The sequence below is a fragment of the Phyllobates terribilis genome, unplaced genomic scaffold (assembly GCF_046119375.1).
Source record: "Phyllobates terribilis strain yellow unplaced genomic scaffold, ASM4611937v1 Scaffold_9__5_contigs__length_417890890, whole genome shotgun sequence".
Classification (NCBI taxonomy): domain Eukaryota; kingdom Metazoa; phylum Chordata; class Amphibia; order Anura; family Dendrobatidae; genus Phyllobates; species Phyllobates terribilis.
Genome location: NW_027362769.1, coordinates 118,756,000 through 118,778,537, shown reverse-complemented (window position 1 = coordinate 118,778,537; position 22,538 = coordinate 118,756,000).

The following is a 22,538-nucleotide window of genomic DNA, read 5'->3' as shown; positions in this document are numbered from 1 at the left end:
GCAAACTTGTAAACATGAGGGACTTGTTGTCCCGAGGTAGACGTGGTAGTCTTTTTATAAAACCAGTAGGGGGCGCTTTAGGAAGCGCAACTATTTACAGGGGGTTGGCCGTTCTCAGTCCTCGGCCAGTTAGAAAGGGGGAGGGGAATGGCTGCTCACAGTCCTCAGCCTGGTTAGGGATGAGGGGCACACAGGTAACAGTCTCTTAACAGTCCCAACGGGGACCACACACTCTCTGGAAACAGTTCCTTTTACCCCGACGGGTAACTATTTACACACATGCTTTTGCTACTTACTAGTAGCGGTGTCCTCCATATGCTCCTTCCTCCTCATCTTGATCTTCAGACCCGTCCGGGCCCTCTTGGCTCTCCTCATAGCCGTAGTGCTGCAGCTCCTCCTCGGTGAGCCGATGGACATGTAGGGCATACGGTCCTTTTGCGCCCTCGTGTCGGGTGAAGGTGACCACGTCACCAGGGCAGAGGTCACGGCCACGGTGTCCCTCCGGTAGGTGGCTTTCAACGTCCCTGCGGGTTACAAAGACGTCGCCTGCCGTTTCCGGGCCCCTGCCGTTCTCCATATGGAATTTGATTATGGTCCCGGTGATTCGGGGACCGCGGGCAGCCCGGGGGTTTTGACGGGCTTTGAGTTTTTGCTCCGCGCTTCGGGCCTGGAGCCGCTCCTCCCTGACGCGCCTCTCCCGCCGTTCCTGTTCGAAGGTCGCCAGATGCTGCTGACAATCCTCCAGACGACGGACCGCGTCTGCCCGGGTCTCTTGAGTGAACCCCATCAAGTTCTCGTCGGCGGGGTCCCACTCAAATTGGGCGTCCTCCAGTGGGGGTAGGGTGACCTCTACGGGCCCTGGAGCCGGTATCAGAGGTTCGCGCGGGGGCTGGATTTTCCATGGCTGACTGCTGGTCACTTCAGCCGGCCACTCCAGCGGCAGTCCATCCGGACCGGTATGATGTGCAAATAGGTCCACGCCCAGCGATGGTATAGTGGGGGGACCTGGTCTGGGAGCAGCGCCCGGGGTCACTCGGCCTTGCGACCAGGCCAGGGGTCTTCTGGTCACGTCTGGTGGTGGCCCAGCCCGGGAAGGGGGTGCCGGTGGGGTAGCGGCGCCCGGGTTGACAAGGCCTTGCGACCGGGCCGATGACGCTTCCTTCTTTACGGCGCCCGGGGTCAAGGGGCGTGGCGACGGGCGGGGCGCGGCCGCGGCGCTCGCCGCTTGAGGCCTAGCTGGGAGCAATGGCGGCGCGGCAACAGGCGCGGTGAGTCGGGCTTCGGGTTCTGCGACGGGAGGCTGGGGCAGGCTTGCGGTTGCTGGGCCTGGGGTGGTGACGTCCCCTTTACTTGCCTCAGTCCTCGTGGCTCCCTCCGCGGCGTTGCCTCCGGTCCTCTCTCCTCCTGCGCTGTCCTCAGAGACAGGCAGACTCCGGGGTGCGGTTGAGGCCTGTCGCTGGTGGGTTTCGGCCTGCCGGGCCAGTTCCTCTCTCCATTCGGTGAGTGCACCCCGCTGCGCCCGGACCATCCTCCGCTCCAGGTCCTCCAGTGCAGCTTGCGCACGCTCCAGGTCTCTGGGGAGTTGCGCTAGGATTTCTGCCAGGCTACAGGGCGGTTCAGCCTGCAGCAGGCTCCGGGCCAAGAGGTTAGTGTTCTGGAAAGCGTCCATTCCTGGGTGCGGTCTGTCTAGACTGATCCAGACCGCGCCCTGCCCCACAGTTTTCTTCTCTTCCCACCCCCAATGGGTCCCAGGGCAACTTGGTAACGATCACTTTCAGGGGCAGCCCCCCCACTTTGATGGACATCTCCACAGCCGCGCTCATGGCTGTTGGGGGCGGGCTCCTTCTTTGGCGCCATTCTGGGACCTGGCCCACGATGGGAGGCAGCCTCCTGTGGTCTTTTTGGCGCGCACATTATGGCGCTCATTCTTCTGGGGCGGGCGCCATTTTCCAACACAGTCAATCTCAATAAAACAGTCTCTTTCTCTTCAGGCATGCAGTACCCATTGTTAGCGGGCACGAAATCATGCCGACTACGCCAAAGCTGACTCGCCCCCCTGAGCCATGGGGCACTCGGATCCGGGCAATAGGGGAATGATGGGGGGTAGTAGTGGCGACCCGGTCCGTGGCTCAGGGTGGTCAGACCAGTGGTAATCCTTTTATAAGTTTTTAAGTGATGTCCGACTACACCACCAGTGGATTTGCGGTCATTAGGAACCGCCGCTGCAGGGCAGACCGCTGGGGCTGATGGTGGGTGCAGCTGGGGTTGTGTGACTCCCCACGGGAAGAGTGCAGCACCAGGGCAGAGTAGTGGATGGTGGGAGTGATGGTGGTGAGAGTCCCAGTACCGGTAGTGCTGGAGGAGCGAAAAAGCACACAGACAACGTACTGCAGTCCAGGGTCTTTACTCACGGTTAATATCCAAGTCACTTCAGCTGGCAATGACTGCCCGAGCTGTGCTGTGTCCACCAGGTGAGGGGCTCGGTCAACTCCCAGGCAGCTCGGAAGTATGGCTCAGGACCCCCTTCAATCCTTCCTCTGGCCTACCTCACCAGTGACCCACTTTTGTCCAGCTGCCGCGAACTCGTGCGGGTAAACGTGGATCCCGTTCCCCGCTGTTCTATATGGTGCCTTCCTAGCAGGTTTAATGAGGTGTCGCACCAATAAATGATCACGACGTTACAGTAGCGATCTAATGAATAAGGCCTGGATAAGGCTGAAACGTCTACTGACGCCATTACAAAGTATTATTTTGATGTTATGCCTGTTAAATAAATGAACACTGCAACTACATTGATGAGTGTGCGATGAACTAATTTCCTGCAACCAGTGTTTGGCAGCAGCGGTCACATCTCTTCAACACCTGAAAAGAACTGTCCCTGTCATGCAAACATGTGACTGTTTCAGGGATCAATGCTGTGGTCAGTCATTGGCTGCAGCGATTACATTTCTGTTCCTTCTGGAAAAGGAAGCCTGAATACAGGCAGCGGACATGAGCAGTGCTGCCGAGGAGCTGCAGAGGACTGGAATACGACTATACGTTTTTTTGGGGTATTTTTACACTTGCTGACTATATGGTGCCATGCTGTATGCCCCATATGACCACTGCAGCCAATTTCTAGCATCAGCCTTTCTCCTGTTGCATACAGTCTAGACCAGTGATTGGCTGTAGCTGTCACATGGGATATACAGGACATTACCAATGAAGCTAAGGTATACAGAAAGCTACTGGGGACGATCTGGAGTTTATGTTTGTTTCCTTAAAGAGGTTGTCCACTACTTTAGCATTGATGACCTATCCTTAGGATAGGTCACCAATGTCTGATTGGCCTGGGTCCGACACCTGGAACCCCCCGTCGATCAGCTGTTAATGGTGTCGACCACGGCAGCCGCCAGCTGGAGGTACTTGATTGCTCAGCTGGCTGTCTTCTGACAGTGGCTGCCCCAGGGTACTACACATCCGCCTCCTATTCAAATCAATATCTGAAGACAGCCAGCTCCGGAAGTGAGTACTTTGGGCCAGAGGTGTATCTAGGTTTTTTTGCACCTGGGACAACAATTCAGTTTCAGTTTCCCTCCCCCACCCACCATACTGTGTCTGCACTCACCCCCCTACTCACCATACTGTGTCTGCATCCCCCCACTCACCATACTGTGTCTGCACCCACCCCCCCACTCACCATACTGTGTCTGCACCTGTCCCTCCCTTGCTCCACAAACTTGTGTCCTCAAATCTTCCCTGTTAGACTAAATCTCCCCGACTCCCGTTATAGTAAATCTCCCAGAACCATTGCCCCCTACACTAAATCTCACCCAACACTAAATCTGACCCCTCCACACAGATTAAATCCCCCCTATGCTGAATATTCGGTGTCTTCAGCTTCACAGACACAAGAGCACTTACCACCAATGCTCTTCTGGGCACCGGCGAGTGACGTCAGCAGCGTGATCACATGACCTGATCACGCTGCTGATGTCGCTCTCTGACCCGGTGGTCAGAGCTTCAAGCATACTCGCGACTGAAAGATCACTGTGATCGCTGCACGTTCTGTCAGATGGCTATCAGCTTGACAGACAGCTCAGAGAATGGCCGAATCCCAGTGTGGGGATGACGGAATGCAGCCGCTGGGGGAGACACATCGGACCGCCGCATTAGGTGGCACGACGGCACCCCTCTGCCGCTGCCCCCGGGGCACATGCCTCGGCTGCCCTTCCTCCTAGATACGCCTCTGCTTCCAACCTGCACCGACACCAATAGCAGCTGATAGGTTGGGCTCTGGTACTCACCACCCCCGCCGCCAATCAAACATTGATGACCTATCCCAAGGATAGGTCATCAATGAAAAAGTAGTGGACAACCTCTTTAACTTGGACAACTTTTTTATAGGTTGTTGGGTAAATGTTGGACGGTAATACAATATTTTGCCCTAGAATCTCATTCTGGATTCCAGTGTCTTATTATCTTAACATTTCTACAAAATATATCAAGATAGATGTCGGCTTGTGTCCGTTTTTCTCTTGCATAAACCTGTTAAGTGCGGTAATACATTGCTTTTAGACCTTTCCTTAGTACATTCTGATTTCTAAGCAGCAGAGGGCGCCCTGTCGATATAAATTCTTCCAGTTCCACCAGTTTTGTAAGAGATGTAACCCTGGGTCTTAATCATTTTTATTAATCTGGATAATGAAACATTTTCCCTGATACTCACCCTCGTCTTACCATGTTAATTGCATCTTCGGCTGAATGGCTTCTGTTATTTTCAGAGGGAAAACTGATAATATTTTGGGATTTGGATTATAATAAAACAAAGCTGTGCATATATATTTGTACTATTAACAGTGTTTATTTATGACTATTACTTTAGTATTCAACGATGAAAGACAAATGTAAATAGGGCATCAGCATATTCTGTAGAAATAATCTCCTATTCTAAGACTTTGCATAGCTCATTGTCAGGTACTTGCTCAGGATGCCCAAATCTAACATATTTAGATTTTTATTTATTTTACTTATATAGCGTCATCATATTCCACAGCACTTTACATACATTATCATCACTGTCCCCATTGGGGCTCACAATCTACATTCCCTATCAGTATGTCTTTGGAGTCTGGGAGGAAATCGGAGAACCTGGAGGAAACCCACACACGGGGAGAACATACAAACTCCTTGCAGATGTTGTCCTTGGTGGGATTTGAACCCAGGACCCCAGCACTGCAAAGCACACAAGACCACCCATTAACTATTAAATCCTGCACTAGTATAACATGTCTTACGTAGATACAAAAACTGCATAAAAAGTCAAATATTCTACGACATTGAAACTTCTCAGTGTTATAAATGACAATTCTCTCTCTGAGCCCTGGAGAAGAATAAGTACAAGAATTCCTGTGTTTCCTTCTATGAAAGTGTTGTATATCTTCCCATCTACTATCCATGATTGCAATGTAGGCAATGAAGAACTTCCAGCGCCCTGTAACTATGACCTGGAGATCAGTGGTCTAATACAAAGTCTATGATAAAGGATTTGCAGATTCTGGTTTCCTTTCATAGACTTCTCTCCTATCGGCAAGCTATAGGGGGACATGGTCCAGCTGGTGGATGTAGTGGAAACCACAACTGTGCAGTGACCCCGCAGAAGGATTCAATAGGCAGCTACTTAAAGGGGTTGACCGGTCTAAAGCGATAACTCTGCGGTCTCTCTGTGTGACTGCAGACTTATGAGTCCCCCAGCGCACGCTCTCTGCACTGCAGGGATTTGCCGGTTTCTGAGCCAGGACCAGAGTGTGTGTATGAGTTATACATACTCCCGACCAGTGGGCCCGGCCTCGCTCCATACACTTGTATAACGATTACAGATGGAGAATCATACTGTGATGGGGTCACCATTCTTTGTTGGGGGGATTGAGGGAGAGAGGTACAGCAGGGTTATCATACCGTGCGTGTGGAGGCTACTGTGGAGGAATTCACTGTGGGGGTATCGGTATCATACTGTGTTTGCGGACACTTTTGTTTGCATCATATTTTATTATCTGTATTATTCAACGTTTTTTATCCTTTGTTATTACATATTTAAATTAGGCCATTGGGCCATGTGCTTTTTGCTTTTACATACAGTGGGGAAAAAAGTATTTAGTCAGCCACCAATTGTGCAAGTTCTCCCACGTAAAAAGATGAGGTCGGCCTGTAATTGACATCATAGGTAGACCTCAACTATGAGAGACAAAATGAGAAAACAAATCCTGAAAATCACATTGTCTGATTTGGAAAGAAATTTCCTGAATCAGAGTCTTCCTATATGTGATGTTGATATGCCAATAGGAAATATATGGATTTGGTTTTCCTTGAGTTATCCATATAGCCTAAGGCTGGATTATCCAACCTTAGGCTACAAGTCTGCAGTCAATATATGTGACTGCAGACGTGTGAATCCTCACAGCACACACACTGTGCGCTGTCAGGATTCTCTTGTGCCGCTGCCAGGAGCGGGTGGTCACGTGACCACAAATATGTGATTTGCATACTTCCAACCACATTCCGACTAGTCGTGTCTGGCCTCACTCAATTCACTGATGCTGTGCACCTCTAGTGGGCACGCATTCCCGGTTCCAGCACCGGAAAGTCCTCAAAGCGTCCAGCGTCACATAAAGTGACTGCAGACTTGTAGTCTAAGGCTGGACAACACGTTTAAGAGTGCGGGAGGTTATGTAGGTGCATGATAAGTTTCATTCATGTACTTGCAGTAAGAACAAAAGATCTCTGAGATCTCATTCAGCTTATTTCAATATTAATTAAGTCCTCAAGTGAATGCATCATATTCTATCAGATATCAAAAAAATTGCTGAGTATAATATTTTTGTGACCATTAATAAAAGTTAGAGGAATGACTCCTCTCTAATAATCTTACCCAACAAAAAAAACAAACATAAAATAAAGATGAATTATGGTTTCCTGTCTGCATTTCCCTACATAATCAGTTCACTGATTTAATAACAGGACAAGTTGTTTCTCTAATTATTACCTAAATCTATGAATACATTGGGGATCTCTGTGCGTAAACACCAGGACGATTATCAGAATCATTACTATCTCAAGAATGGGAAGGTTATGATAATTTGTATCATTAGATACAACCACTTTATAAATGTTCTCCCCCGGGGAGAACAGCTAATCATCCAAATCCTGCGGCTGGCATTCCCACCAAACGTCTACCATTGCAGGGGTCAACCAGTAATTCCCCCTCTGCACTCGCCCATGGAGGTGATGTGTAGTATTATAGGGCAGCATTTTAGGATATGTGCACACGCTGAGTATTTGCAGCAGCTTTTTCTACAGCAAGAAGTGTTAGTAGGAAAAATGGTGCATAAAATCCTCATATTTTTGACGCTTCTTTGCATGCAGCTTTGATGCTTTTTTCTTACTCATTTGAATTCCTGAAAAACTCTGCAAAAACACTGAAAGGCTATATTGACACCCAGAGTTTTTGCTGTTTTTTATCTACAGCTAAAACTTGCTCTAAGCAGTAAAAATGCTGAAATCAAAACTTCAGATTTTTGGCTTACTTGTACGTTTTTTGAAGCATTTTCGCAGCATCTTTGATGCACTTTTTGGGTGCGGATTACATGTGTGCTTTGTCTACAGCACTGCACGCTGTCAGGATTCTCCAGTGCCAGCACCGGGAATGGCGTATGTAATTTGCATATGTAAGGGTGTGTGATCACCTGCGCACACTCTGCATTGCTCCCTGATAAAACAGGTGCAAAGTAAAATATGGTATATACCTTGTGATAGAATAATGTAAATGTGTGTTAATGTACTGTAGTAAAATAACCTAGGGAAAAAGTAAGATATGAGCATAAGAATAGGACAGGGTTAAATAGGAACTAGGGATTTAGGATAGGGAAGTAATGTAGTGATAGGAAAGTTCCAAGTCTCAAAACCTAAGATTCCTAAGTGGGAGGAGTAAAAGTTATAAAGAAGTCTAGCACTTCCTCAATAGTTCAGATAGGGCAATAGTGTTGAAGTGTTTGCAACGTTTAAGCTTGAGAGCAGGAGGTACGTTTGAGGAAAAAGAGAAAGAGTTCAGGGCCCTGGGGGCTGAAGGTCAGTGGAGAAGCAGCAGGAAAGTGAGAGAAAAGAGGGCAGCATGAGGAATGAGAAAGTGGACAACTCTGAGGAAACTTTCGGAAACGTCCGGGGCCTACGGCCTGGAAAAGGCATGGAGGAGCCAGCCTTCGTTGCTCCCAAGGAAGGGAAAACGGATGGGGATTCACCTGTGGAGAGCAGGACCGTGTTCCTAGAAGTTGTGGCACTTGGTGGGCTATATCTGGTGGACGAGGAGTTAGAGAAGAAAGGGACAGAGAAGGGAGCTGAGACTGTATTGCGTCATCACTCAATGCAAGCATATTAAGCAACTCTGGACACATTAAGTCAGGATGTGGCCAGAAGTATTTAAATCACATACTTGTGGACACATGACCGCCTGCTCCCAACATCTCATAGTGTGCAGATCAAGTGATGTGAGGATTCACAAGTCTACAATCACATAGAGTGACTGTAGACTTGTAATCTAAGACCAGACAACCCCTTTAAGAGATTATTGCAAACTCTTTATTCATTGGCTGCAATAATAAAATAATATGCAGTTATATAGATTGATTGCTGAAGGTTCAGCTGTTGTATTTCCAGTCCTGTGCTTGACATAGGACATTTCCTGTATCAGTACATAACCAGAATTGTGTCTGAATGGGGCTGTCTCAATAGCTCATTTTAATAGCTAAGCTAACCCCCTTCCCTGTCTAAGCATCAGCTATTATGATAGTGTAGCATCTCACTTGGGAAAATAGGTAACACACTAAACTGCAACTGACCCTGCTGGTTCCTGTCCAGACTAGAGATCCTGACCCCACAGTCTCTAGTCATTCCAGCATGAGCTGAGATAGCCCTAACCACAGACTAGACGATGATAATTCGGACCTATGTTGCCTGAAAGACCTTCGAGCGCTTCACATTCCTCCTAAAGAACCGGAGGGCAGAGCAGAGGGCAAATTACCTACAGAAGGGGAAGTGTGCTGAAATAGAAAGAGATCCCAGAGTGAGTAGAACAAACCACAAAATAAAGGATTAAGTATGTACTGCTAGAGAATATGCCACCTTCTTCCTAAAAAAGAAACTGAAGATAGGTGCAGGGTAAAGAGCATAAACAGTAGAGAGATAAACCCTAGCTGGTCTTTCACTGACTGGCTTAAACTACAGCAGTATGGCTGGACATCCAAATGAGACTATCACTAGCAGGAAATACCAGCAGGGGGAAAGTATTTAAAGCTGCACCCAAAAGGTGATAGTGCAGACAAATGAGTAAATGAAAACACTGAAGCAGCAGACTAAAGCAACAGAAACTGAAGCAACAGGAACTAAACACCCAGAGAAAAGGTGTATCTGCTGTGAATCGGCAGTCAGAGAAGCCGACCACAAAGGACAGGCTCAAGGGTTTGAACCCAGACGCACAACATCAACTTTGACAGAAAAAAGGTCTGGCTTAGCCATCAGCCTGCCCACTTCAAATACAGTTTTAGTCAGTCATGTGCCGATATAGGCACATCGCAGGAAGTGAAGCTCTCAAACTGGGACTGGAGCATCAATCAAGGCACCTGACATAATTGAGCTATATAAGTACATTTTATAGCCCAATTTTATATATATATATATATATATATATATATATATATATATACACAGTACAGACCAAAAGTTTGGATACACCTTCTCATTTAAAGATTTTTCTGTATTTTCATGACTATGGAAATTGTACATTCACACTGAAGGCATCAAAACTATGAATTAACACATGTGGAATTATATATTTAACAAAAAAAGTGTGAAACAACTGAAAATATGTCTTATATTCTAGGTTCTTCAAAGTAGCCTCTTTTGCCTTGATGACTGCTTTGCACACTCTAGGCATTCTCTTGATGAGCTTCAAGAGGTAGTCACCGGAAACGGTCTTCCAACAATCTTGAAGGAGTTCCCAGAGATGCTTAGCACTTGTTGGCCCTTTTGCCTTCACTCTGCGGTCCAGCTCACCCCAAACCATCTCGATTGGGTTCAGGTCTCGTGTCTGTGGAGGCCTGGTCATCTGGCGTAGCACCCCATCACTCTCCTACTTGGTCAAATAGCCCTTACACAGCCTGGAGGTGTGTTTGGGGTCATTGTCCTGTTGAAAAATAAATGATGGTCCAACTAAACACAAACCGGATGGGATAGCATGCCGCTGCAAGATGCTGTGGTAGCCATGCTGGTTCAGTATGCCTTCAATTTTGAATAAATCCCCAACAGTGTCACCAGCAAAGCACCCCCACACCATCACACCTCCTCCTCCATGCTTCACGGTGGGAACCAGGCATGTAGAGTCCATCCGTTCACCTTTTCTGCGTCGCACAAAGACACGGTGGTTGGAGCCAAAGATCTCAAATTTGGACTCATCAGACCAAAGCACAGATTTCCACTGGTCTAATGTCCATTCCTTGTGTTCTTTAGCTCAAACATGTCTCTTCTGCTTGTTGCCTGTCCTTAGCAGTGGTTTCCTAGCAGCTATTTTACCATGAAGGCCTGCTGCACAAAGTCTCCTCTTAACAGTTGTTGAAGAGATGTGTCTGCTGCTCGAACTCTGTGTGGCATTGACCTGGTCTCTAATCTGAGCTGCTGTTAACCTGCGAATTCTGAGGCTGGTGACTCGGATAAACTTATTCTCAGAAGCAGAGGTGACTCTTGGTCTTCCTTTCCTGGGGCGGTCCTCATGTGAGCCAGTTTCTTTGTAGCGCTTGATGGTTTTTGCAACTGCACTTGGGGACACTTTCAAAGTTTGCCCAATTTTTCGAACTGACTGACCTTCATTTCTTAAAGTAATGATGGCCACTCGTTTTTCTTTACTTAGCTGCTTTTTTCTTGACATAATACAAATTCTAACAGTCTATTCAGTAGGACTATCAGCTGTGTATCCACCTGACTTCTGCACAACACAACTGATGGTCCCAACCTCATTTATAAGGCAAAAAATCCCACTTATTAAACCTGGCAGGGCACACCTGTGAAGTGAAAACCATTTCCGGTGACTACCTCTTGAAGCTCATCAAGAGAATGGCAAGAGTGTGCAAAGCAGTCATCAAAGCAAAAGGTGGCTACTTTGAAGAACCTAGAATATAAGACATATTTTCAGTTGTTTCACACTTTTTTGTTAAGTATATAATTCCACATGTGTTAATTCATACTTTTGATGCCTTCAGTGTGAATGTACAATTTTCAAAGTCATGAAAATACAGAAAAATCTTTAAATGAGAAGGTGTGTCCAAACTTTTGGTCTGTACTGTATATATATATATATATATATATATATATATATTTTTTTTTTTTTTTTTTTTTACTGAGTTTGAATCCCTGCTCAGAAAATTGGAGATTTGCTGTTATAAAAATATATTATCAAATTAATCACATATTAAAAACAACATTGTGTTAAAGGTCGAGATTCACTTTGATGAAATGTTTCTAAAAATACGTTTAGGCAGAAAGCCTTTTTTCATTTTGTGCCTGAATTTCATTAATACGAAGCTTTTATGACTTTGAACCTAAAGTTATTTCAATCCATAATGTAAGGAATGGAGAAGGTCAGCGGGCGCAGCAAGAAGCCAACTTTATACTACTGCAGCCATCTTCATTTGTGTATTCATATAGAGTAACTAGATGGTGGCCCGATTCTAATGCATCTGGTATTCTAGAATAAGTATGCGGCCGACCGGGCACAATCAGCAGAGCTGTGTTTAAATTTTGCGCCAAAATCGCTGATTGGTCGCGTTCGGCAACCGCGACCAATCAGCAAAGCGGTGTTTAAATTTGGCGGCAATATCGGTGATTGGTCGCGGGCGGCGGCCGCGACCAATCAGCAAACCGTGTTAGTGAGGACTGGAGAGCGTGTTTAAATTTGGCACCAAAATCGCTGATTAGTCGCGACCGACCAATCAGCAGAGCGGTGTTTAAATTTGGCGCCAATACTGCTGACTGGTCGCAGCCCCCGACCGCGACCAATCAGCAGAGCATTGTTTAAATTTGGCGCCAAAATCGCTAATTGTTGGCGGTTGGCGGCCGCGACCAATCAGCAGAGCGGGGTTTAAATTTGGCACCAATAATGCTGATGGGTCGCGGCCGGCGACCACGACCAATCAGCAGAGCGGGGTTTAAATTTGGCCCCAATACTGCTGATTGGTCGCGGAGTCGGCGACCGTGACCAATCAGCAGAGCATTGTTTAAATTTGGCACAAAAAACGCAGATTGGTCGCGGCCGGTTGTTGCGACCAATCAGCAGAGTGAGGTTTAAATTTGGCGCCAATACTGCTGACTGGTCACGGCCGACAACCGCGACCAATCAGCAGAGCGGTGTTTAAATTTTGCGCCAATACTGCTGATTGATCTCGGCCAGCGACCGCGATCAATCAGCAGAGCGTTGCTTAAATTTGGCGCCAATCTCGTTGATTGGTCGCGGCTGGATTCCGCGACCAATCAGCAGAGCGTTGTTTAAATTTGGCGCCAATCTCGCTGATTGGACGCGTCCGCCGTCCGCGACCAATCAGCAGAGCGTTGTTTAAATTTGGCACCAAGCTCGGTGATTGGTCACGGCTGGCGTCCGCGACCAATTAGCACAGCAGTGTGTAAATGTGGCGGCAAGATCGGTGATTGGTCGCGGCCGCTATTTAAATGTGGCTCCCAAATCGGTGATTGGTCGCGGGCAGCGGCCGCGACCAATCAGCAGAGCGGTGTTTAACTTTAGCGCCAAGATCACTGATTGGTCGCGTGGCAGAGCGCGACCAATCAGCGAATTGTATTGGTGAGGAGCGGGGAGCGGAATCGTATTAGTGAGGACCGGGGAGCGCCGCTGCCTGTGCGGGTACTTCCGCTGCGAGAACCCGGGACATGAGCGGCCGCTCGGAGCAGAAGTATCCCGACCCGCAGCGCCGCTCCCCAGTCCTCCCTTGACACCCTAGCCGCTGATGTCCCCACAGTATCTGCATGGTGTTACAAAGGTCCGGACATTTGTGTTAAAAATCGCTGATTGGTCGCTGGTGCTGCCCGCGACCATTCACCGATTTGGGCGCCAAATTTAAATATCGGCCGCGACCAATCACCGATTTTGGCTCCACATTTAAACACCGCTGTGCTGATTGGTCGCCGACGTAGGGCGCGACCAATCACCGATTTTGGCGCCACATTTAAATAGCGTCCGTGACCAATCAGCACAGCGGTGTTTAAATGTGGAGCCAAGATCGGTGATTGGTCGCGGCCGATATTTGAATGTGGCGCCCAAATCGGTGATTGGTCGCGGGCAGCGTCCGCGACCAATCAGCACCATAGTGTTTAACTTTTGCGGCAAGATCCGTGATTGGCCGCGGGCCAAGACCGCGACCAATCAACGATTTGTGCGGCACTTTTAAATAGCGGCCGCGACCAATTGGATGTCAGCGCCGCTCCCCGGTCCTCCCTTCACACCCTAGCCGCATGGATGTCAGCGGCGCAGCCTGTGCGGATACTTCCGCTCCGAGAACCCGGGACATGAGCGGGCGCTCGGAGCAGAAGTATCCCGACCCGCAGCGCCGCTCCCCGGTCCTCCCTTCACACCCTAGCCGCTGATGTCCCCACAGTATCCGCATGGTGTTACAAAGGTCCAGACATTTGTGTTAAAAATCGCTGATTGGTCGCGGGCGCTGCCCGCGACCAATCACCGATTTGGGCGCCAAATTTAAATATCGGCCGCGACCAATCACCGATCTTGGCTCCACATTTAAACACCACTGTTCTGATTGGTCGCGGCCGATATTTAAATTTGGCGCCCAAATTGGTGATTGGTCGCGGGCAGCGCCAGCGACCAATCAGCGATTTTTAACCCAAAGTCCGGACCTTTGTAACACCATGCGGATACTGTGGGGACATCAGCAGCTAGGGTGTGAAGGGAGAACCGGGGAGCGGCGCTGCGGGTCCGGATACTTCTGCTGTGAGCGCCCGCTCATGTCCCGGCTTCTCGGAGCGGAAGTACCCGCACAGGCAGCGCCGCTGACATCCAATTGGTCGCGGCCGCTATTTAAATCTGCCGCACAAATCGGTGATTGGTCGCTGTCTTGGCCAGCGACCAATCACTGATTTTGGCGCCAAAGTTAAACAATATTGTGCTGATTGGTCGCGGACGCTGACCGCGACCAATCACCGATTTGGGCGCCAAATTTAAATATCGGCCGCGTCCAATCACCGATCTTGGCTCCACATTTAAACACCGCTGTGCTGATTGGTCGGCGACCAATCAGCACAGCGGTGTTTAAGTTTTGCGCTAAGATCAGTGATTGGTCGGGTCCGAAGACCGCGACCAATCATCGAATCGTCTTGGTGAGGACTGGGGAGCGGCGCTGCCTGTGCGGCTACTTACGCTGTGAGAACCCGGGACATAGCGGGCGCTCGCAGCAGAAGTATCCCGACCCGCAGCGCCGCTCCCCGGTCCTCCCTTCCGCATGGAGGTCAGCGGCGCCGGCGGTCCTTCCGCTGCTACCGGCCGGGAGATGAGCGCCTCGCGCCGCTCATCTCCCGGCTGCATCTCCGTCCCGCAGATGGGTCCGACGGTCGGGTTCCTTCTGCTGCTACCGGCCAGGAGATGAGCGCCTCGCGCTGGTCATCTCCCGGCTGCAACGCCGCTGAGCTTCGTCCCGCAAATGAGCCGCTAACGGCCGCTATCTTTTTTCAGAAATCCCGCGGCGCTGATTGGCCGCTGCAGGACCAATGAGCGATGCAGGATTTCCTGGACAGACAGACACACAGACACACAGACAGACAGACAGACAGACAGACGGGATAAGACGATTATATATATAGATAATTAGGTGCAATACCTGTTACTTTTCCTAGTTGATGAAGCACTTTTACATTACCAAGGTTATGATTAAGATCTTGGAAACATACATTTCAACCTCCTGTGATATTATTACACCACCCATGAGAACAAAAACACTTTATCAAAATCATTACTGATGTTACCGGCCTTCAATTGTTTTACTGTTTAAGTCTGGCGGAAGTCCAAAAACAATTATGGAAGGAGCTAAGAAGACAGGACATAAGAAATCTCACCCGGCAGAAACCTTGATTTCAATAACACTAAAGGAGAACATAGGATTCAAATCTGAAAGAGAAAAACCACAAAAAAAACCCTTAAAATCGCACATTTTAAGGGCAGGTGCAGACGACCATTTTCTCCACATCTGTGAAAATTTATCCAATTATCATAATCACACTCTAATTAGGGTTTGATCAGAGTGTGATCCAATTTTCTCGGAGGTGTCGCAAGCGCAGCACGCCTTCGCAGTCTGGCTCCAGACAGAAGAGCGCATGGAGCCGTTACAGGTAAGAGGAGTGTATGGTGCCGGAGATCACGGTATGCGTAGTCACTGAACGCATACCGTGATCTCCGGCGCCATACTTATATACTTACCTGACCGGGAGGAGTGATGCCGCGGCACCTCTGTTCGGTCCAGAGGCCGGGGGAGGAGTGCGGCGTCAAAATCGGCGCATGCGCATAGCGCTATCTGGCGCCATTTTACTGAAGACACACTCCTCCCCTGGCCTCCGGTAGAATGGGACGCAGCGCGGGAGCACAGGGAAGAAAGGTGAGTATAAGTGTTTATTTTTTTGTGCATGTGCAGCTTGATAGGGATGAGGGATGGGGTACCATACATACCAGGATGAGGGATGGGGTACCATGCATACCAGGATACGGATGAGGGGTACCATACATACCAGGATACGGATGAGGGGTACCATACATACCAGGATACGGATGAGGGGTACCATACATACCAGGATACGAATGAGGGGTACCATATATACCAGGATACGGATGAGGGGTACCATACATACCAGGATATGGATGAGGGGGTGCCATGCATACCAGGATAAGGGATGGGGTACCATGCATATCAGGATTGGGGATGAGAGGGTGCCATGCATACCAGGATAGGGATGAGGGGTGCTATGCATAACAGGATAGGGATGAGGGGGTACCATGCATACCAGAATAAGGATGATGGGTGCCATGCATACCAGGATTGGGGATGAGAGGTACCATACATACCAGAATTGGTGATGAGGGGTGCCATGCATACCAGGATGGGGATGAGGGGTACCATGCATACCAGGATTGATATGAGGGGTGCCATACATACCAGGATTGAGGATGAGGGGTGCCATGCATGCCAGGATTGGGCATGAGGGGTGCTATGCATACCAGGATTGGGGATGAGGGGTGTCATACATACCAGGATGAGGGAAGGGGTGCCATGCATACCAGGATTGGGGGATGAGGGGTGCCATGTATACCAGGATGGGGATGAGGGGTACCATGTATACCAGGATTGATATGAGGGGTGCCATACATACCAGGATTGGGGATGAGGGGTGCCATACATACCAGGATTGATATGAGGGGTGCAATACATACCAGGATTGGGGATGAGGGGTGCCATACATACCAGGATTGGGGATGAGGGGTTCCATACATACCAGGATTGGGGATTAGGGGGTATCATGCATACCAGGATGAGGGATAGGGTGCCATGCATACCAGGATTGGGGGATGACGGGTGCCATGTATACTAGGATGGGGATGAGGGGTACCATGCAAACCAGGATTGATATGAGGGGTGCCATACATACCAGGATTGGAGGATGAGGGGTGCCATGCATACCAGGATTGGGATGAGGGGTGCCATGCATACCAGGATAGGGATGAGGGGTACCATACATACCAGGAGTGGGGATGAGGGGCACCATACATACTAGGATTAGGGATGAGGGGTACAATACATACCAGGATAGAGATGAGGGGTACCATACATACCAGGATTGGAGATCAGGGGTGCCATACATACCAGGATTGGGCATGAGGGGTACCATGCATAGCAGAATGGGGATGAGAGGTACCATGCATGCCAGGATTGATATGAGGGGTGCTATACATACCAGGATTGGGGATGAGGGGTGCCATATATACCAGGATTGGGGATGAGGGGGTACCATGCATACCAGGATTGGGGATGAGGGGGTACCATGTATACCAGGATAGGGTTGAGGGGGTACCATGCATACCAGGATAGGGATGAGGGGGTACCATGCATACCATGATAGGGATGAGGGGTCATGCATACCAGGATAGGGATGAGGGGGTACCATGCATACCAGGATACGGATGAAGGGCCATGCATAGCAGGATAGGGATGAGAGGGTACCATACATACCAAGATAGGAAAGAGGGAGTACCATACATACCAAGATAGGGATGAGGGTAGTATGCATAACAGGATGAGGGATGAGGGAGCCATGCATATCAGAATTAGGGATGGGGTGCCATGCAGATCAGGATTGGGGGATGAGGGGTTCCATGCATACCAGGATGAGGATGAGGGGCCCATGCATACCAGGATGAGGGATGGGGTGCCATGCATACCAGAATTGGGATGAGGGGTGCCATGCATACCAGGATGGGGTTGAGGGGCCCATGCATACCAGGATGAGGGACGGGGTGCCATGCATACCAGGATTGGGATAAAGGGTGCCATACATACCAGGATTAGGGATGAGGGGCGATGCATACCAGGATTAGGGATGAGGGGGCCATGCATACCAGGATTGGGGATGAGGGGTGCCATGCATACCAGGATTGGGGATGAGGGTGCCATACATACCAGGATAGGGATGAGGGGTTCCATGCATACCAGGATAGAATGGGGGCAGAACATAACAGGATGGGGGACCAGGATTAGGTAGCACAAATACCAGGATGGGGGCAGCACAAATACCAGGATGGGGGCAGCACAAGTACAAGGATGGGGGCAGCACATAACAGGATGGGGGCGCAGGATGGGGACAGCACATAACAAGATGGGGTCAGCACATAACAGGATGGGGACAGCACATAACAGGATGGGGGCAGCACATAACAGGATGGGAGACCATATACCAATAAAAATGCTCGCCACTCGGGCGTAGAACGGGTTCAATAGCTAGTAATATCTATATATGATAGATGAATTAAGCCTTATAACATTAGGCAATGTCCAGGGCAGCACGGTGGCTTAGTGGTTATCACTGCAGCCTTGCAGCGCTGGGGTCCTGGGTTCAAATCCCATAAAGGACAACATCTGCAAGGAGTTTGTATGTTCTCCCCATGTTTGTCTGGGTTTCCTCTGGGTTCTCTGGTTTCCTCCCACACTCCAAAGACATACTGATAGGGAATGTAGATTGTGAGCCCCAATGGAGACAGTACTGATAATGTCTGTAAATTGTCTGAATTGTAAAGCACTGTGGAAAATGTTGGTGCTATACAAATAAAATTATTATTATTATTATGTCCCTGGAATGGCTGAAAGCCTTTTCAGATGATTAGCTGAACAGCATAGTCAGTCCATGAAAATTGGACCACACTCGGATGTCATCAGAGAGTGGTTCGATTTTTGCCACGGACCCATAGAGTTAAATGTGCAAGTGCCATCCCATTCTCAGAGGCAAATCATGCATGCTGCAATTTTTACCTTAGACCGGCTTGGTCAAAAATCGAACATGTGAACGGCCCCATAGAATAACATGGGTATGAGTGCTATCTGTCAAAACGATGGACAGCACTCATCTAAGTTATACGGTCGTCTGCATGAGCCCTGATAGTTATCCTAAAATTGGAGCCACAGAGGGGTGATTTTCACATTTTTGTGAGATGCATGATCTGAAAATGTTTTTTAAAAAGGTCTTCTAGTATAAAAATAGAAATTGTGTCCTTCCTTATCACCTGAAACAACCAGAGTTCTGATTTCTTTCTCAGAAAATGAAAGCATAACTCCTCACTGGTCTCTGATTCCTAGTTTTATCCTCAACATGCCATGCCAATCACTGGCCACCATGGTGACCCACCTCAGTTTGTGATTGATTGGATCTGTGTTTTTGGCCACTTTTGGGGAGTTCGGAAAGCATAGACCAATAGAGACGTGTTAGGTAAGGGAAGAGGAGCTATGAGGTTTTAAGCAGTCTAATGACTTTATGTATTCATTTTTATATGTCTATAATTTTTTATTTTTTGCTTTGATTTCTACTTTTTTTGATTTTTTTTATGGAAAAAGTAAAAAACAGAGCCTATCAAGGCTCTATTGAGCGTCAGAACTGGAGCTGCTGGGTATCGGAGAGGGTGATCATTATTTCTTTTGTTATTTTCAAAAAGTTTGAGAACTTTTAGCAATAGTTTTTATTTCCCGAAATATCTCATTAACCAGATCTTTTGCAGTCTTTTGAGCACAATTAATAATGTCATGCCCAATAATTAGGAAGCAGCTGTAGTTTGCTGGTTTATTTTGCCTATCTTTGCATTTATGTATATGTTCTTTAAAGAAACCCTATTTTTCTGAATTCAATGTACTGTGATGACAGAATGACAAGTTGGAGTGAGCAGATCCACAAGCACTCGCTGCTAATTACACAGATGACGAGAAGTAGTTAATTTTTTTTCTTATTTAAGGTTAAACATTGTCAAGGGATAAATTATTTTTGGCAGTGAGGCATAAAAGTAACTTTCTGGTTTTTAGAAGTGTTTACAAATATCAGTTTAAAACTAATATCAGTTTACAGCCAATAACAGCTGCTATTCGGTTAGTTGGTTTCTACATCTAAGCTGGCGTTATGGGCGTAAGTTGGTCCGATTTAATTTGCAGTAAAAAAAGGAATTTTACTTTTATAAATTGCCGTGATGTGGACGATTTGTTTTTCTTCCTGGCAAATTTGAATTTCAAAAGATTCGACCTTCTCTAGGGGACATCCTTTTATATGAATAGCTGATAATGAAATATATTTTGCAACCAAATGTGAATGGTCAATAAAACAAAATGTAGTGATGAGCGAGCACCAAAATGCTCGGGTACTCGTTGCTCGGGTTGAGCACATTGGAATAGTCGTGTGCTCGACCCGAGCAACGAGCCCAATGTAAGTCTATGGGAAACTCGAGCATTTTTCAGGCGGCTCCCCCTGGCGGTCTGCAGAGGGCCTAAAAATTGCCCAAATCGATGGGAACAGTGCTCAAATGACATAGGAACAGCATGGGGAAGACCCCTGGAAGCATCTCTGACTCCCAGATCACTGCTGTCAACAACGTTGTCAGAGAAAAACCAAAGACAAGCAAAATACCCAAATAACTGGAAATAAATGGATAAATCGCACAGTGCAAAAATAATATTAAATAATAAAGGGTATTTAGTTAACATAATTTTCATCAAAATAATGTAAAAGCCATCCCACCACGTCACGGTAACCATTATGGGACAGTCCTAACTCTAATATTAAAACCTTACCATTTGTCAAGTGACATACATATGGATAAGGGCAGAGAGACTGAACCCCTAGTAGAAGTATAGACCTGAGAGGCAGAATGAACCTTTCAGCTCAGACAAAGGGCGGCTACACCCTTATATATACTAAAGCACACTAAATTACAAAGAAAAAACCTGAGAGTCTGAACTGAAACGTAAATTGATGTGCATGCAAAATGTAAATGCAAGTTCACATAAGGTCACTAGACAGAGAAAAACTAAAGACAAGCAAAATATCCAAATAACTGGAAATAAATGGATAAATCGCACAGTGCAAAAATAATAATAAATAATAAAGGGTATTTAGTTAATATAATTTTGATCAAAATAATGTACAAGCCATCCCACCACGTCACGGTAACCATGATTGGGATATGAGAGGTACCATACATACCAGGATTGGTGATGAGGGGTGACATGCATACCAGGATGGGGATGAGGGGTACCATGCATACCAGGATTGATATGAGGGGTGCCATACATACCAGGATTGGGCATGAGGGGTGCCATGCATGCCAGGATTGGGCATGAGGGGTGCCATGCATGCCAGGATTGGGCATGAGGGGTGCTATGCATACCAGGATTGGGGATGAGGGGTGTCATACATACCAGGATGAGGGAAGGGGTGCCATGCATACCAGGATTGGGGGATGAGGGGTGCCATGTATACCCTGATGGGGATGAGGGGTACCATGCATACCAGTATTCATATGAGGGGTGCCATACATACCAGGATTGGGGATGAGGGGTGCCATACATACCAGGATTGATATGAGGGGTGCCATACATACCAGGATTGGGATTAGGGGGTATCATGTATACCAGGATGAGGGATAGGGTGCCATGCATACCAGGATTGGGGGATGAGGGGTGCCATGTATACCAGGATGGGGATGAAGGGTACCATGCATAACAGGATTGATATGAGGGGTGCCATACATACCAGGATTGGAAGATGAGGGGTGCCATGCATACCAGGATAGGGATGAGGGGTACCATACATACCAGGATTGGGGATGAGGGGCACCATACATACTAGGATTAGGGATGAGGGGTACAATACATACCAGGATAGAGATGAGGGGTACCATATATACCAGGATTGGGGATCAGGGGTGCCATACATACCAGGATTGGGCATGAGGGGTACCATGCATAGCAGAATGGGGATGAGGGGTACCATGCATGCCAGGATTGATATGAGGGGTGCCTTACATACCAGGATTGGGGATGAGGGGTGCCATGCATACCAGGATTGGGCATGAGGGGTGCCATACATACCAGGATTGGGGATGAGGGGGTACCATGCATACCAGGATAGGGATGAGGGGTTACCATGCATACCATGATAGGGATGAGGGGTCATGGATACCAGGATAGGGATGAGGGGGTACCATGCATACCAGGATACGGATGAAGGGCCATGCATAGCAGGATAGGGATGAGAGGGTACCATACATACCAAGATAGGAAAGAGGGAGTACCATACATACCAAGATAGGGATGAGGGTAGTATGCATACCAGGATGAGGGATGAGGGAGCCATGCATATCAGAATTAGGGATGGGGTGCCATGCAGATCAGGATTGGGGGATGAGGAGTGCCATGCATACCAGGATGAGGATGAGGGGCCCATGCATACCAGGATGAGGGATGGGGTGCCATGCATACCAGAATTGGGATGAGGGGTGCCATGCATACCAGGATGGGGTTGAGGGGCCCATGCATACCAGGATGAGGGATGGGGTGCCATGCATACCAGGATTGGGATAAGGGGTGCCATACATACCAGGATTAGGGATGAGGGGCCATGCATACCAGGATTAGGGATGAGGGGCCATGCATACCAGGATTGGGGATGAGGGGTGCCATGCATACCAGGATTGGGGATGAGGGTGCCATACATACCAGGATAGGGATGAGGGGTTCCATGCATACCAGGATAGAATGGGGGCAGAACATAACAGGATGGGGGACCAGGATTAGGTAGCACAAATACCAGGATGGGGGCAGCACAAATACCAGGATGGGGACAGCACAAGTACAAGGATGGGGGCAGCACATAACAGGATGGGGGCGCAGGATGGGGACAGCACATAACAAGATGGGGTCAGC